This window comes from Electrona antarctica, assembly GCF_951216825.1.
Source record: "Electrona antarctica genome assembly, chromosome: 15".
Classification (NCBI taxonomy): domain Eukaryota; kingdom Metazoa; phylum Chordata; class Actinopteri; order Myctophiformes; family Myctophidae; genus Electrona; species Electrona antarctica.
Window position 1 is genome coordinate 18,609,949 of NC_136796.1, and position 17,117 is coordinate 18,627,065.

The window sequence follows — 17,117 nt, forward strand, 5'->3', positions numbered from 1 at the left end:
TGGTTTTACAACCATGGCACCAATACAGATCAATACAGGTTGTCTCAATCTAACCCAACGGATCAATTAACAGAATGAACACTAGTGTTGCAATCTTTGCTCAGCTCCGTTCCTCAATTTGCCGTGCAAGTCGTTAAATTAATTAAACTGTTGGTTTAGATCAGTGGCCTCCATGTGCAAATTGAAAGCTCTATCGTTTCAGCGCATGCTGATATAATGCTGTGATGAAAACCAAAAGGTGTAAATATTCATTACCGTACAAATCCTCCTTTTATTGCAGTGCCTCTGCTACTGCCAGTCTCCACTGATTTCATTTCATGCCTTCAGGCCCTCGGGGAACATGAGTGGATTTTGGCACTCTGCTTCAACAATTCTGTGCCATTTAATTGTATGATGCAAACATGATGTTGTACGAGGCTGCTATAAAAATCAGTTTGTTTTTTATAACTTCATATCCCCTCCTCCGATCCCACCATCATACATTGAGGTACAGAGACTCTCCTCATACCAATACCGATCTGAAATGCCGATTTGGAGTTTGATGTTTTTGTTTTACCCTTCCTCTCCTCCTTTGTGTCCGGGCACCACCAACTCAACGTATGAGAAGCACGACTTGGGTTTGGCAAGTCGTGTGATGTGTGGTACTCGTAAGAACTGTGAGCTGATGGTAGGTGTATGTGGTGCTCCACCTCAGCAATCCATCTCCCAGTGGTCTAGTGCATTGTAACGAGGATAGACTCCTGCGTTCTGGCTGATAGCGACAATAAGCCTCTACCTACTTACTTACTTCTCTTCCTCATGGTGATGATGACATGGTTTCGCTCTCCCCCACCAGTTTCAATTAACAGAACTTTGATTGGTCAGAATAGAATCAGCTGCATTGTCACGTAACAGGTTTGCAGGGGTGAAATTTGTTTTTGTGCAAACTATCATTTTGTTATAGAGGGAGAGCAAGGGGGGAAATTGTAATTGGTCCATGTGTGTCTGGGAGCGTTATGGAGCCCCGCCCACTTTCATTGGTCACCCTGTTGCAACAAACGGAGGTGGGCAGAGCGAAGGATGGAGCATGACATCACCAGATATTCTCAATTTGGATGAATCCATCTACCTCCCACGTTCTTCACAGCAATAGATTTTGCTTCTCGCCTTCTGGTGTTGGAATTGGAATTGAGGGGAACTTTGCAATCGAATATTAAAAGATCCTATCGGGTCTCACCGTGACGAATAATAAGACACCCTCCATCTCCGCTACCTCCACTTCTATCTCCTTCTGCCATGACAGATAACTCTCCAGTATCTCGCCCCCCACACACGCACGCACGCACGCACGCATGCACGCACACACAGACACACACATCTCTATCTCTCTCACTCTGTGTCGTCCTATATTTTTTCACATGCAGTGAACACGCCGTTTTCCCGGCCTGTACAGTACGTGTGCTCTGATATTCCTTCTGTGACACACAGTCACACTCGGTGGCACTTTCCCTCACAAGCGAGTGCCGACACAGATGGGCTTAACGAGGGTGGGTCAAGGCGCTGAGACGAGGGAATTGATGGCAGTGGTTCTGTGACTATTGATTTATGGAGGAGTTAATCGGGGCGGTTGTCTCTAATGGCACATGAGAATGAATTTAATTGCGAACGCAGTGAGCATTTACTATGAGACCCAGCAGATCATGTCTGTCTGTGTGTCTGTCACGCTGTAACACCACCTGCCCGCCACCAGAGGGCGCAGCTGTATCACAAAAACACGCGCACACACACACACACACACACACACACACACACACACACACACACACACACACACACAAACTTAACTTAAAAAAAAATCTTAAAGAAAAAACTTTTAAAAAAAACTTAAAGAAAAAATCTTAAAGAAAAAAAGTAACTTAAAAAGAATCTTTAAAAAAAACGTACGTCATTTATTCTAATTGTTGTTATTGCAAACACACGTGCACGCACATACACACACACACAAACAACTTAACTTAAAAACAAAAGTTAACTTAAAAAAAACTTAAAAAGAAAACCTAAATAGAAAAAACTTAAAAAAATCTTTAAAAAAATAAAAAAAATAATAAAAAAAAAGTACGTCATTTATTCTAATTGTTGTTATTGCAATTTACGAGCTGCGTTCGCTTCCCGTGTTCGCGCGTCTTACTTGTAATAAATAAATTACCACATGTAAATTACCACATGTGTGCGTGTTTACTTGCTTTGGCTAGTCCTGATGACATCATAACCTAATGGCAATCATTTCCATGTTGAAAAATGTCCATAATTATTTTCAAAAATTGCAGTCGCTTTGTGTTGTTTTTGCTAATAATTATCGACTATAAATGAACCATTTTATTGTTGAATTGTAGGACTACTACTGAAAAGTGTTGAATTTAAATACACATGCAGACACACACAGAGATGACAGATATCAGAATCACACACACACTCGTGCACACGCTGTGGAATGAACATAATAATTAGGCCTGCATCGCTTTGCCTAAAACACTGAATTATGAAAAGGACCACAATTGGAAAAGGCCTGGCGCTGGCTCGCATTTGTTGGAGAGAAGAGAAATCATACATTTTCAAATTATATTGTTATTATGCTTAGCCAGCTCTTAGGTGTTGGAATGTAGTGAACATTCAAAGGGGCTTTTCTCAGCTTTAGGGAAAACGGTACAATCACTTTAAAATGGTCATATCTCCTTCAAATATTTTCCAATTTCATTGAATGATACATCATATGAAAGCTTACATTCTGTATTTCAATAATCTGTAAAGAACTGAAAAATTACTCTGGTCGAGATGAGGGCCTATTTGCCAGTCAAATTATCGCTTTGGCTAAAACGCTGAATCCCGCGGATAAAGTAGGGCAGCTATGTACGTATAACTAAGGCATTCATTCTTTATTTTAATTTTTTTAATGTTTGATTATATAGCCTACATTTAACAAACAAGTTTGATTGACATTTGTAAATAGGTCAATGCAAAAACTGCTACGAGGATAAAACCAGAAAAAGCACTAAGACTTGTTTACATCAGGTAGGCCTATAAAGTAAAAGGAAAACGGTGACAACTGTATGGAAAAAGGGGCAGAAGAACTGGGAGGCGGAGGCGCGGGGGTTGCACTGCCCGGAGCAGTGTGGTAACCAGGTCTTTGCGTGTGAGGCGGATATGATTGGTGGTGGAAACCTTCGTTTCACAGTGTCTTGGCTTTCGTTTCACTCTGTCTTGGCTTTCCGTACATTTTTGGTTGTATTCTGGTTCTTCATGTAGTCAAATCGAGGGTGATTTGACTACATGAAGCGCACGCACGCACGCACGCACGCACGCACGCACGCACGCACGCGCGCACACACACACACACACACTCAGTACATCAGTACATCTGGGACTGACCCCTGCACACCAGTGTTATTTTTTACAGCCCGTTTTAGTCACAGTCTTTTGAATGCCATTCCATTTAGTTTTAGTCACATTTTAGTCGTCTGAAATGTCTTGGGTCGTGTGTTCTTGTTCCAATGGATCAATGGAAGTGGTTGGTTTCAATTTAATTTAAATGTCAAGTCAGACAGGCGTAATGCTCTAAATAATCCGGTTCACAACTATGGGGCTTAGACTTTAAGTGTTCATTGATTTGGTATGCTACATGCCATTAGAGTGCAGTGGTATTTTCTCAATAAAACGTAATCAAGTGTATAGGCGTAATACCAAATTGTTTGAGAAAACATTATAGCCACATTTAATAGACTGAAACGGAGAGGGACGGTTCCTTGACTGCCATGGACATGCTTTCTCAGGTTGGTACTTGATAGAGACCAGATATAAAACCATTGGTTTTACTGTATCACTAAGTTTAGTCACTCTTGCAAATGAGCCTTGTTCTGCATCTCAGCATCAGTCCATTATTATACACTCAGCTGTTGGATAGTGTCCAGCAGAGCTTTGGAGCCATTAAGGTGATGCATCAGGGCTAAAAAGCTCAGAATAAGGATTTAGTGTTATTTTTAATAGAAAAGACTGAAATACATTGAGACTGAAATGCAGAGACTGGATTGAGACTGTGATGCCTGGAGTGTAAATTATTTAATACTGCTGAGAAACACACAAAAAATGAGTCCGTCTCCCTGTCAGACCTAATTGGTTTCAAGTGTTTCCGTTTTTCTCAGTGTCTGTGCTGTTGACAAGTGTCCAGGACCATTGAATCCACATCTTGAATATATCAGTCTCAGAGTCAGTATGTGGCTTTCCATCATGGGACGCTTATCTATACCGGTTTTGTCTTCTACAGACGCACCCCTGGAAGGAAGCCAAACCAAATTAAGTTTACTCTTATGTACCTGTACACAAGATGTAACAATAAAGTACAACTTCAACCGTCTACTTTAATGGTAAGGTTTACCACAGTTATTTTAATATCTTGACTGTTCTACTGCAAGTGAACATAATTATTTGCTACCTATGAAGCTTCCTTGCAAATTAGTAAAGTTTGCACTTTAGCTGTATGTCCAATGCATCATGGTAGTGCAGGGGCCAACACTGATATTTTCACAAATTGGTACCACCTAAGCCTGTGACCGTAATTTGTTTTGTATTTTTGTATTCCTCTTGTATTTTGATATGATACATCTTCCAATTCATGGCTTAATTGCCATTAACAACCTATATAGGCTAAGGCAAAATGTTCAAAATTTAATTATGATTTAAGTAGCATGTGACGTGTCAAACTAGGGGGTTTTCATGATTCTGAATCCATTCCAAGCATAAAACACAAAATAAACTCCATGGCCTAAATTCGGCCATAGCCACTTGCCCAAGGAGTGTTTTTTGTGCAAAACTAATGCTTGGAATGGGTTCAGAATCACAAAGAAACCCTAGTTTGTCACATGCTACTTAAAGCATGATGAAATGTTGAATTCTTTGCCATGTTGTTAATGGTATGGTCACAATTATGAAAATTGCTCAACATATGCGAGTTAGCATCCGGCAGTTTCTACATGCTGGGGACCCATACTCAACATGTCTAACATAAAACGTTAGGGTACTCAAAATGCCCGAGTTCACATTGGGCTCTATGGGCTGGCAAGTAGACTATTGCCTGTTATCCTATTCCCAACACTTCCTACTTCTCTTATTAGCATAAAAAGACAACAGCAAATAGAGATTTATCACAACCCATTCTTTTTTTTCTTTTTTCTTTTTTAAACCATTTGTTGTGTGGGGTTACTTTTGATAGGCCTATTTGATGCTGTGTGGTGTGAGCCAGCCCCTCTCTGTTAGATCTACCTGACACTAGAAGTTCTCTCTGGATCAGCCTGGATCGGTTAACCTGACTCCGCCAGATGGGGCAGCAGAGAGTACACTAGGCTCCCCCCTCACTGATTGGCCAGGCCGTTTTGTGGCCGGGCATCAAGTCTGCCTGAGAGTTCCCAGATGGGAGCAGGAGGGGGGAACCCAGTGTACTCTCTGCTGCCCCATCTGGCGGAGTCAGGTTATGGATCGGTTCTCCTCTTTAGAAGTTTAGAAGTCTAAGTAAAGTATTTGCATAATCTTTCCTTCTCATTTAGTATTGTATTCTCCTCCAGTGAGTTTATGCCCCAAAAGCAATATTATTTATGATGATTGTTAAGACATCAACATGTTTGCTCAATCTGATCCAAAATTAATTGACACACAATGTTTTGGGGCTCAGTGCCAGACAGAGAATATAGTTTAGATAGGCTGTAAGCTTACTTTATATTAGTTTCAGGGTTAAAGATTTGTTTTTAGAAACATTCTGCTCTGCACAGCGGTCCATTGCAAACTGATGAGGGCCAAACAACACAAACCTCATAAAACATTTCAAACGTCCTTACCCTTTAATGCTATAATTCAAATACAGAAGCCCTGACCCATCTAATCCATACACAATGGGTGAATGTCGTGGAGAACTGGCTCAATGCAGGCCCGAATACTAAGAATGGTATGAATGCAAACTACATTGGTGTAAGGACAACCTTATTGAGGCTCCCACAAAAGAGAAGGCTGTTGCACAGTCAAATATAGAAAGGGAAGCTAAACTTAGTTTAAAACGATCAATAAAATGGCCTTCCCTTGCTAAATAAACCGAGCCAAACCCACATACCTTTGAGGAGCGGTAGCGACTGACAGCATAATAATATCCTGCTGCTGTTGTGTGTGAGCGAGCAGCGCAGAACCCACACTTTCAGCAGATCGCCGCGAAGCACTGCTGGCCTTCTGATTTTCCCGTTCCGCTAGTTGAACCGATTGTCGGTTCGCCTGGAGAGCCGACACATTAGCATGGAAAGATGAGGAGCTGTCAGCTCACACCTTCTGTTAGACACAACACCTGGGAGGCACGTGTCACACTAAACACCCCCGCGCCCCTCCTTCCAAGCACTCTCCTCCATGTTTGTTTTCCGCCTCACGTGCCACTAGATTTAGAACAACTGAAATGGGCTTTTCACGCTGCTCAGGTAAACACAATCATCCGCCTGACATACGGCTCATCTGGCTTTTGTGTGTGTGTGTGTGTGTGTGTGTGTGTGTGTGTGTGTGTGTGTGTGTGTGTGTGTGTGTGTGTGTGTGTGTGTGTGTGTGTGTGTGTGTGTGTGTGTGTGTGTGTGTGTGTGTGTGTGTGTGTGTGTGTGTGTGTGTGTGTGTGTGTGTGTGTGTGTGTGTGTGTGTGTGTGTGTGTGTGTCAGCGGCATAACGGCGTGCTGCTGGACACGAATATCTAACCTTAACCTCAGTAAAACGGTGCCAAAAGCTAATCCTAAACTTAACTCCAGACTATGCCTTACCCTAAACGTATTTCTAACCTTATTCTCAGTAATAACAGATACAAGAATACAAGAACCGCCCCACTGAGGGGTCGGCGTGAGGTCGGCGAAAGAAAGAAAAGCGAGGGCGAGGGTGTTTTAAGGCGAGCATTCCGGATTCCCTGGACACGGCCTTGCTCTCAAGGATGAGCCACAAGAGGCTGATGCCGACGTTCCAGGTGGAAGCGCAACGCAGCGAGCAGGACCTGTACCGCTGCGTCACTCTGTCCTCCCAGAGGTAAAGCTGTGGCTGTTCGACATTTTCACTAGAGCTACACGGGCGTGAGCGAGCATGCTGGCGTACAAACACTGCTGTGATTCACAGAGTACGACCACCTGCCTACTGCCACAGCCTGGCGGATACCCACCCGCATACTATAGGAATGTCATGTATAGAATCTATGCAAATGCATTTGCAGCGGTGGCGGCACCTGCCAACTTGTCTCATAAAATGCCCCTCGAACATATCTCTCACAAGAAATGCATCGGAACGTTCTCGCTCATGCACACATGCACCCACGGACAGGCATACATTGCATATTATGTCTATTCAAAACATGTCGCCACGCGCCCCACACATAAGAGACAATAAAAGACATTTTGATTGCATGGTATATGCATTCAGTGTTAACTGGCCACTAAACCTCTTTCATCCACCCACACACACTTTGCCTTTTGCTGTGTCCCTGTAACTCCCCCTCAGTGTGTCATTTACCATTTGTCAGTACATTGGAGTGTGTCCTATAGCCAATGCATTAGCTGCAGTGTGTTCTCTATGTGCGTAGGCAGCAGCAGTTTACATGGGTTGGTTCAGGCAACACGCTTGCTCCTGTAAGAAATACACAACATGTGTTTCAGTAATTGGATTTCACTCATCTGATGAGAGTAATAATATCCATCAGGGTTCTTTTAAGGGGAAAGGACAGAATTAGTCATGCAATCGTTCTTGCAACTAAGCCATTATTCAGCTTCATTATGATGGAAATTAAGATTTGCTCCGTTCAAGGGCCTCTCATGGTCCCGATGATTAAAATAGTTTTATGATTCGATGCTCTAGCAGAGCTGAAATAAAAAAATACATTGAAATCCTTGACTTTTCTTTTGTTCGCTTAACCTTCTTCCTTTCTTCCCACATTTTCGTATCTATCTACGGCACTTCATGTTAATTCTGAGTCTTCTTTTGTTTTTAACAAGACAGAGGACAAAGCTTAATGCAACCGGCTTTAGGATGGTTTTAATCCAAATAGATTCTCAACCTTTCTAGTTTCAAGGAACGCAAATTTGAAATTGATTAACATTGATTAGGCTAAGGACCAATAAATAGTTGGTAAAATTGTTATCTCTGGGACCCCAATCTATGAACATTTTATTGTTAGACATGATTTTAATCCGATATAGAACACATCTAAAGGGCTATTGTGTCAGTGACATGATTGGTTTCCAAAGCAGTGGGGGTTGGTTTGTTCATGGCTGTCCTCTCCACCATTCTAGCAGTTATACCAAGTTAATCTATATCCGAGTAGATCAGATTTGGATTTTGAGCAGTTCAAAACAAACAAACCAAAAACAAGAATTGATGACTGAATCAATTAATTACCAGCTGCTGCCTTATATCCCATGGCTGAGAGGTCGGCTAGAGGCAAAAGTGTGTGGTTGCCTAGAGACGAGGCAGCCAATCATGACGATGGGTTGTCAGTACAGCCAATGAGAAACATAGGTCTCAACTATAAAAGTGGGCGTGAAAGCACTGCAGAGAGAACATTGACTTGATTGATTGTTTTTTTTTTCTTTTTTCTTTTCTTTTTTTTTTACACACTAATATGTAATATGTGATTAAACCCCCTGTCGGTGAATTATCTCCCGACAATGACCACCTAGGAAGATCTTATCCCGCTTATTACATGGCTACTTAATACATAAATTAATAAATTGACCCAAAACACAACAAAAAGAGATATTTCCTTGCTTGCTGTAATGAAAGTATTCCAGCTGGCCGGCGTCTGGGCAGCTGCAGCACTGTCGGAAAACAAGGAAATTAGTTGGTCAAATAGAATCCATTTTCGAGTACTGCTTCGTCTATTTCTCGCTCAAATGTTTTCAAAAACATTTTTGAGAGCAATGTTTAGCTGTAAATGGCATTGTGTGTGTGTGTTTACATGGCTGTCCTGTTGATTGTTGAAACAGCAGTAAATCAAGCGGGGCACAGCAGGTGCTCCGAGGGTTTGATTAGGCATCGGTCTGTTATAGAGCGGAGTGGTCTGTTATAAAGAAATAATACACCGCTGAATTCTGCGATTGATCAATCAGAATCAAGCATTCAACCAAGCCATGTAATAAGACTGGTTGAGGCCTGGTTCCTCTTAGCTGTGGATACACCTGTCACACTCTTTGATCCACTGTCATCATGGACCTCCAGCTGCACCCCTCCTGTCAGCTCCCTTCACCTGGACGTGACACTCTGCTGTCCCCCTGGGTGACAGCACAAGACAAGAGACAATGCAAATGTCTGCCTTGTCTGCCTCTGCTGATGACGTGTTTGCAATGGAAAAAGGTTTTCTGTGTGTATGCACGCACGCACGCACGCACGTGCACACACGCACACACACACACATCTAAATGGCTCCTCCTGATTTGTCCCTATAAAATAAAAAATGTTTCAGAGCTTTTAGTGTGTTGATGGGCACAACATAATTATACAACATTTTGGGGTGTCTGGTGGCACAGCCTGTCACACTTTATTTTCCTTCCCAAGAAGTCCTTGGTTAAGTCCAGATGGCTGGAATTCATACATTTTAAAGTGGATATTTACCAACTCCAGTCTTTGACGAAAACAAATTTCCAGTTGATTGCTTTTCCAACTATGGACATTATGCAATGAGATAATGTGTCTTTCTCTTTACTTACTTAGAACTCCATTTACTGTACATACCACATTTTTCCAAAACGCTTTACATTGTGCATTATACCATAACCATTCACACACCGATGGCAGAGGAAACCATGCAAGGCACCAACCTGCTTCAGGAGTAGTTAGGAGTTCAGTGTCTTGCTCAAGAAGGACTGTGGACATTTCGACAGAGTGTGCCAGGGATCGAACCTGGATCCTTCCGATTCCAGCGGATTCCGATTCCCAAGAGCCAGTGGTGGAAAAAGTATTCACATTTTTTACATAAGTAAAAGTATTAAATAATAATGCAGATCTACAAGCTCACAATGTGTTGCATTGCGACACATAATAATAATCAAAATCTACAAAGTAACTAGCAACTACAGTTTTTTTATAGCAGTAATTAGACCTCTACACATAAAAATGTAATGTGTAGAGGTCTATGTAAATGTAGTTGTGTTCAACGTACTGTAGGTTCAGGAGTAGAGACCACCCTTTGCTTATCACGGCCACTTCCCGTTCTTCGCCCCCACCCTGAGTCTCGCCCTAACCTTGGGTTCCTCAACCCATTCCACATTCATCTAAAAAGTTCCTCTACCGTTACCGTTACAATGCAGCACAAGACAGGAATCAAAAACATCAAAGAACAGAGATGTAGAAAACATGATATTTTCTAGGAGTTTGTTGAAATTCAGTCCCTGGCTACGCCAGGATTGCTGGCTTGAGTTGTGGTTTTAACATCACTGATTGAAGCTGAACTTTAATCGTTCTTCCTTCCATGCTTCAGTTCTGTCTTGAAATTCTGGCAAAACCAATCATTGATTTGTTCGATGCATTCACTCAGTGGTTGTTGTAACTGTTGCCACTACAATAGCAGATATTTTAGAAGGGCTATTCTTGCAATTGTAGCATAGGGTAGAGAGTTTTGTGTTGTCTGCAATTGTAGTGTTGAACAAACTGCCCAGCTGACATGTTTGTGTGCTGGGTTTATGAATATATTCATGGAGACTATGTATTGTCGTTATCTGTATGCTGTTGTGTTTACGTCTGTGTTGAACTGACTGGGAAAACAAATATCCCTCTGCAACAAAAATGTCTAAATCTAAACGTAATACATTGTTCCATTTCACCTGTACAGCTTGTCACAGCAAAATACATTAATATTTTAGGTGACAGATAGGCCCAATTTTGTTGTTAATGTTCATTCAGAATAATGATGACATGGCAGCGTGATCAGCTCCCAGCTGAACAGCTACCCTGACCAACCTGTAAGAGTTGCTAATGCAGGGACAGAGATCGTTCTTCCCTGCCGGCCAATTTTGTTCGTTGGAGCGCCTGGCCAAGCCGGACACACCATGGAGTAGGCCTAATGGAACCCCAGTCTCCACTAGCCTGGCGCAGCCACACTTCACCTGCCCCTATGGCATATGCATATGCCCCGAGGCCGTAGCCCAGCGCAGTGGTATATTAGTATCGCAACGCGAGGCTAAGTCTCCACGGTGGTTGGAAAGAAACGTACCCCACTACCCCATGTGGCACTAGGACGCCCCGAATGCATTTATTCATGTATTGAACAGATGACGATATCTGTTTTAGGAAAGCACATTACAGCCACGTTGGGATGCTGTTATTTTACTATGCATTCTTTAGCATTCTCACATAATATTTATGCAATGTGTACAGAAAATCCTGCGCACACACACACACACACACACACACAAATATTGACTCATAAAATAAGCTGGCTCAGCATAACTAAATAGAAGATCAGCCGTTTAAGCGGAGCCAAATGAAAACTTAATCGGGAAAGCCATGGCCACCAGCAAGATGATACAAATTATTTTGCTTTGCTTTGTAGTAATATTGTCCAGTGTACATCAGCAGATTACACACATTCTTATACAAATGCGCTGGAGCAAGACGGTCAGATGTGTATTCTTGTGTAGAATAAACAACACGTTGCTCACTAATGGAATGACACTTGGTGACAGTAAGGGATGTAGTGGAACATTATGATGATTGTGATGAATTTGGTGACATTGACGGTGGCCGTCATCATAACACACGGCTCTCCCATACATTTCTAGTTACTGCTGAGAATGTAATGTAGTTTCATACTTGGTAAAACATCACGAAACTGCCAAACAGCGGAAGAGATTCTGTGCTCTTAATCATCTGCACCTGCACATTGCCGTCAGAACTGACAAGCCATAATTCACCCTGATCCCCCACACCACCTTTTCTTCATTTCTCTGGAGCACGTGAGATGACATCTGACAGTTCTCTGTCAGTACAGGACCCACTGTCAGTGTCAGATTTGGACATAACAGTAATTGAAACCCAGGTGGTGAAAGTTTCTTGTGTCTATTTCTTGTTGGGCTCATGGCTGCAATGTGTTGTGCTGCAGAGGGAGCAGATTTGACTGCTAATGATCCATGGAGGCAACAGGATTTGTCTCAAGTGTCCTCTGACTCCAGCCACAAGGAGTTTTATGGTTTATTTTTGCAAGGAACCGGCATGCAATTATACGTTGCATGAAGTTTCACACATGGAGACACACATGCACAGACGTGCAAGCTGTGCATACACAGAGAGCCAGAGGGAGAAAGCAATTCATTACATTATTATTAAATTATCACAATTTAGCTTTTTGACTTTTATATGAACGTCACAATTTTTACGGGAATTTCCTTCCATGCTGTTTGTGTTTGGAACATGCATTATATTTATGGTAAATGGTGCATTTATATAGTGCTTTTATCCAAAGCGCTTTCCATCACATTCAAATTCACAGACCCATCATACACCGATGGCGGAAGGAAACCATGCAAGGCTCACCAACCTGCTCATCGGGAGCAATTAGGGGTTCAGTCTTGCTCGAGTCAAGGACCCTTTGTCACTCACTCTGGGGAAGCCCTTGATCAAACTGGGAACCTTGCGGTTTGTGGCTCTTTGGCTCAGTTCCGTTTTTATTTTTTCAGTCAGCTTGGCACTAAAGAAGAAAAATGGCGTGTCATCCTCTAAGACTTGGTGCTTTGTTATCAGACAGTGGAGGGAAGCAGAGACGAAGAGTTCTAATAATTGTCACGCCCGTCGCCCAGCTCCCCCCCCCCCCCCCCCGTTCGTTGGGTACTTTTAATAAACCTCACTTTGCCATCACAGCCACTGCTGCTTGGTTTAGCAGGGGGAGGGTTAAAGTCCAAGTCCAACTGTAGGACACGGTCTCATCAGTACGTTGGCGGCAGGCTGGCATTGCTGTTCTGTTGCCGGTGTTCTTGGTGCTGCTGCCAGCGGCGAACTGTAGAGTCCTCTGAATGAAGGGTACAGTACTGTATATGCATCTTTTATACCCTACCTGGCAGGTTAAAACAAAAGCCACCAGATTAGCATTTGAATGCCTGAACTGCGAATGTAAAAGCGGACAGGCAACGCCCACCCCCCCGCCCCCGGACAGTGAGGACAAAAGAGGAGTTACAAATTCGTCATGGGGGCCCAAGTCCCCACAGAGTTGACATCACTGCAGGGAAGCCTGCAGCTCTGGCACACACAATCCCAATTCATGCAACGGGCTGATAGCGAACCTGTCTGTGTGCTGCATGCCCCTTCGATCATCACTTCCCTTCATAAAACGTATCGCTGTTTCCCCTTGGTTCACTTCCTTTCCTCTCTGTCCAATGTGTTTTTATCCTCTAGCCAACAGGCACAAGAGTCCCTTAATGTGGAGTCCACTGTGCTGTTTCTTACTGAGAACACAGTTTTGCCTGTTTTTCCTCTATAGTTCATTAACGTTTAGTACTGAACACTGTTTTGTTTCTTTCTCTCTGTAGTTCCTGGAGGCATCGCTCCAGAATAGTTGACCATCACCCCATTGGACAATATGGACATCCTCAATATCATGTAAGCTATCTGAACGGTTTAGTCTCGCAAAAACCAAATAATAATCACACTTGTGTGAAGTGAAGGGTGCTATTATCATTATACAATTTACAATTTAGCAGTATTTAGCAGACGCTCTTAATCCAGAGCGATTTACATTAAGCAATAACAAAAAAGCATGGCATACATCACATATATAATAAATCACACCCGTGTGAACTGAGTGGTGTAAGGTCTTATATAGACTGATCAGCTGTGGTCTGACGTAATGAAATCACACCCGTGTGAACTGGGTGACCATAGCAACCATGCTCATTTTTTGGTACGAACAGACAGACAGACACGTAAACTAACAAAGCCAGTTGTAGGAGTGGTTTACACCACTCAAAAAGTAGTTATCATGAAACATGCGTAAGCTAAGAATGTAACAGTGGAGTATCTATGTAAACTATACATACTATACTATATTATATATTATACATGTGTACTATAAAGTGCTATGACTACAGAAAATACAATTCTAGTGCTGTCTACGTAACATGCTATAAGTCTGTTTAAAATACTATCTAAGTCTACATAAAGTGCTATCTAAGGGGCTAGGCTAGGGCAAGTGCATGGTGGAGTCTGAAGAGGTGGCTTTTCAGACTACGGAAGATTGGGAGTGAAATCGGACTTTGTAGAGGCCTTGAGGCTGCAGTTCTGATTGTGATGGGAAGTGCATTCCATAGTTTTGGAGCCAGAAGGGAGAAGAGTTTGGGACGTGTGGAGCGTTGTCCCGGCGTTTTTAGTGAAGGTACTTCCATACATCATCATACATCACATTGTCAATTCCCATTGACAATGAATGGAGAATGTTACGTCATAGTGTCTGAGAAAATAGAGTGTCTATTTTACGTCATGATGATGTACGATGATACACAGGTGTGATTTTTATCCTTAATAGACAATCAAATCATCGCTATGGGGTGATCAGCCAATCAAATCATCGCGTTTGTGTTCACACAAACAGACAAAGCTGGGCATAGAAAAAAACTAGAGTCATTCTTTCTAAACCATTCCAGGTGGGGAATGTAGTTGTACACTCCTTTGCCAATATCTATTTTGTTCAGTCAGTCTAATGAGACAATGAAGAGATATCTCACTTTGAAAGATAGCCTACTGTAGGCTAGTTCTCTTTCTCAGCTTTTAACCATGTCAGTTTGATTTAATATAGATTGACCTTGTGGGGCTGAAGAGGCCTATAGCCATCTAGAACCAGAAGAGGGTTTGTCTGTATTGTCTGTCTATCTTGTTGTGTGTCTCTGTATGTCTGTCCCATATAATTATGCAGACAATAATCACAGCTCGGCTCACGCTGGTACAGTACATGCACACAGCAAAACATCAGCCCAAGCGCCATAGGCAAAGTTATAAATGTCAGCACACAAGGCTCACAATAGCAATTTTAGAACATCATTGGTGAAGGATGATGAAAAGCAATTCTCACACTACAGTAGTCAGTAACACTGAAGAAAAAGTGCTACTTGAGGATAGATCCAGAAAAAGCACAAAGACTTGCATAAGGGTTATTTACATAAGGGTCCTCCATTTTCAATTCAGCAGAACATTTATTAATGATGTATAAATCATCCCTATGCTCCCTGGGTTATGTTCCCCACTTTCCTTCTTAGTCTTAGTGCTAGTGTAAGCATGGAACATAGAACCCAGTTTCTTTGTCTTGTTTTTCTTAGTTAATTTATCCAATTGTTGGTAGTCAGCCAGCGATACACAGGAGTCCCAACCATTAAATATATAGGAAGGATCCCTCGTCACAAATACGATTTATACATTCTTGCGGTAATGAGATACGACCCCAGACTCCGGGCTGTAATTACACGGGGGCCCAAGCATTATCATTATTTGCCTAAGAGATGCCTCCACATGGGGCCAACTTTAAATGTTTCTAATTAATTATTGATGGCCTCATATCAAGCAGGGCTTGAACTGCATAAAAGGCTGTATATTAGTTCTCAAATGATGATGTTTGTGGTCAGCGCGTCAGGGTGGAGTGGGATACAGTCTGTTCTGTGGTTGTGAAGAACAGCGGTTTCAACTGGCAGAAAAATAGGAAGCTAAAGTGAATTTATTTGAGGTTTAAAAGTACCCCACAAGGGGTTCCATTGATTGATTGATTGATTGATTGATTGAATAATGTATTGGTAGTACAGTCAGTAAATTAAACTTCTACTGGCTGATGAGATGTTGGCGACATCTTTGTCACCTTTGTCTGACCAGAAGTGCAGAATCCTTCTGTGCGTTGCATCGTCGTTGCCACTGAACAGCACACATCTTAGCCTCTGTTCCACTCGAGGCTGATTTTAAACCCTCCTTGCAGGTTTTACTGCAGCCTGTAGCTTTTGGTTCCTCCTCACGGAGGAAGTGGTTTGGGCTGCCAACCCTCACCACCCTAGCCCCAGATTGCCGTCTCTCCAGTCGTCCTATGTCTTTCCAGATGTCACCACACTCTTCGTGGTCGTCACCCAGTCCTTTCCTGGTTGTCACTGGTACTGCTACTCCCAGAGTGTTTCAGTAAATTAAACATCTACTGGTGCATAAACATGGACACATCATCAGTGTTGTAAACCTGGGATGGTTGGGTGTTTCTTCTGGGTCTTACAACATACTGTACACCCTCCTCCAGGCGACCCGACCAAGGTTTCCCCTGTGGTCCAGTGTAGCCATAATTCTGTGATCAGCAGTGTGTGACTGTGTGTCAGTGTGTGTCAAACCAAACTCAGTTTCTTCTATGCAACAGAACGGTAGAGACACACCACGCACACACGCACGCACGCACAGTCGCACACACGCATGCACGCACGCACGCACGCACGCACGCACGCACGCACGCACGCACGCACGCACACACACAGGGACCCTAAAAAGTTTATAAGGAATAAAATAAACAAACAAATAAATAAATACACTAGAAATGCACTCTGTTGAGGTGCCAACTTGCGCCTTGCACACAAGTAGGCCTACTTGTGGAATGTCAGAACAGGTCAGCTCCATATATGGAGATCTAAGGGTTTGAGTTGAGTTGAGTAGAGTTGCTGGCCAATATTGACCAGGGATCTCCACCCGTGAAAGGCCTCAAAACAGTACAACACTGCAGTTAATTATGCCCCTATAGAAAAACGTACAACACTGCAGTTAATTATGCCCCTATAGAAAACACTACAACACTGCAGTTAATTATGCTCCTATAGAAAAACGTACAACACTGCAATTAATTATGCCCCTATAGAAAACACTACAACACTGCAGTTAATTATGCCCCTATAGAAAACATTACAACACTGCAGTTAATTATGCCCCTATAGAAAACACTACAACACTGCAGTTAATTATGCCCCTATAGAAAACACTACAACACTGCAGTTAATTATGCCCCTATAGAAAACACTACAACACTGCAGTTAATTATGCCCCTATAGAAAACACTACAACTCTGCAGTTAATTATGCCCCTATAGAAAACACTACAACACT

The 17,117-nt window shown here is 42.5% G+C and overlaps 1 protein-coding gene across 3 annotated transcripts in view; it reads left to right on the forward strand.

The window, feature by feature from the left end:
- LOC306937904 (receptor-type tyrosine-protein phosphatase U-like) overlaps positions 1 to 17,117 on the forward strand; it is an 88,173-nt gene that overhangs the window by 36,701 nt on the left and 34,355 nt on the right. For all 3 annotated transcript variants that reach the window (XM_079521931.1, XM_079521930.1, XM_079521932.1), the window contains exon 4: positions 13,542 to 13,611. The gene's annotated coding sequence lies outside the window, so the exon portion shown is untranslated. The remainder of the gene's footprint in view (positions 1 to 13,541; positions 13,612 to 17,117) is intronic.